Source organism: Colobus angolensis, unplaced genomic scaffold, assembly GCF_000951035.1.
Source record: "Colobus angolensis palliatus isolate OR3802 unplaced genomic scaffold, Cang.pa_1.0 Scaffold64, whole genome shotgun sequence".
Classification (NCBI taxonomy): domain Eukaryota; kingdom Metazoa; phylum Chordata; class Mammalia; order Primates; family Cercopithecidae; genus Colobus; species Colobus angolensis.
The window spans coordinates 3,172,576-3,174,022 of NW_012120043.1; positions in this window are offsets into that span (position 1 = coordinate 3,172,576).

Sequence of the window (1,447 nt, forward strand, 5' to 3'; positions counted from 1 at the left end):
AGAGCGAGACTCCGTCTCAAAAAAAAAAAAAAAAAAGGAAGCCAGGTGACTTTCTAAAATAGATCTTTATTTTAACTAACTCCAAAACCCCCAAAGGGCATAGCTGGAATCATTCCTGCAAGCTCATTCCCCCGTGTCCCCCGCGCTGTGACAGTCCTACTGATAATTATTTTGCTGTAAAGCAGGGGCCAATAGGCTGCGCTGCAAAAAACGTGGCAAAGCAGGCCCGAGTGCTATCCCTTGAAAGCCCTGTTTACAAGGTCAGCTGTGTCAAAATTGCACAAGCAATATGGCTTATGCAAAACATCTTTCATTCTGGGCATCTGGAATCTTGGTATTTGCCAAGCAGTGAGTGCTTCATAACCAGCTGGCAATAAAAAAAAAACCGTGGCAGAGTCTCTATTGAGCTTCTCGGGTTGGTAAACAGTCGCACGTGCTGTTACAATTAGTTGCCCAGGCAGTAAAGGCATCTTGTATGACACCAACCAGGGAGGATCCTTAGAAGCTTGTGCCTGGTTTCCTCAACTTCACCCCATGTGCCTCATCCCATTGCTAATATTTGGCTCTGAGTCCTTGCACTGTAATAAATCTTAGCTGTAAGGCTGACCATCTGCCAGTTCCCCTCAGTACCCCTAACAAATCCCTGAGCCACTGGGGGTGGCCTTGAGGACCCCCAGCACATCTGACATCCTGAAACTGGGAAATTTTTAATGCATTTTCATAAGAGTGGATGGAAGCTTTGTGTTTTAATGATCTGCAAAGCCCAAAAAGCCCATTTTGCTTTTCAAAGGTATGATTTTCGTAAGTTTGCACTTCCACCAAACGGGATCATAGGAAAGAGAAAAAAATGTAATAGCTTTGTGTGTGTGTGTGGTGGGGGGGGCGCGTTTTCTTTGTGGAGATGAGGTCTCACTATGTTGCCCAGGCTGGTCTTCAACTCCTGGACTCCAGTAATCCTCCCGCCTTAGCCTCCCAAAGCGCTGGGATTAAAGTTGAGAGCCACCACCCCTGGCCGATAGCTTTGCATTTTGTTAATGACAAAAGTAAATGAAATTCTGTGAATTTCTCGATGTTAAGTACTGCGGAGATTATATCATTTACCATCTCATTGTACCTCCTGTTCCCAGCTTCCCTCCCATCATACAAATGAAGAAAGTGAAGCACAGGGAAAACAGAATCTGAACCTAAACTCCCGTATCTCAATGTAAACATAGTAATTTAACCTCTCAGTTTTGAAGGCCTGTTATCTGCCATCTCTTTTACTTAGCTCTGTCAAAAGTTTTTTTGTTTTTGTTTTTATTATTTTTTTAGACAGAGCTTCGCTCTTGTTGCCCAGGCTGGAGAGAAATGGTGCGATCTCGGCTCATGGCAACCGCAACCTCTGCACCCAGGTTCAAGCGATTTTCCTGTCTCAGACTTCCGAGTAGCTGGGATTACAGGCATGTGC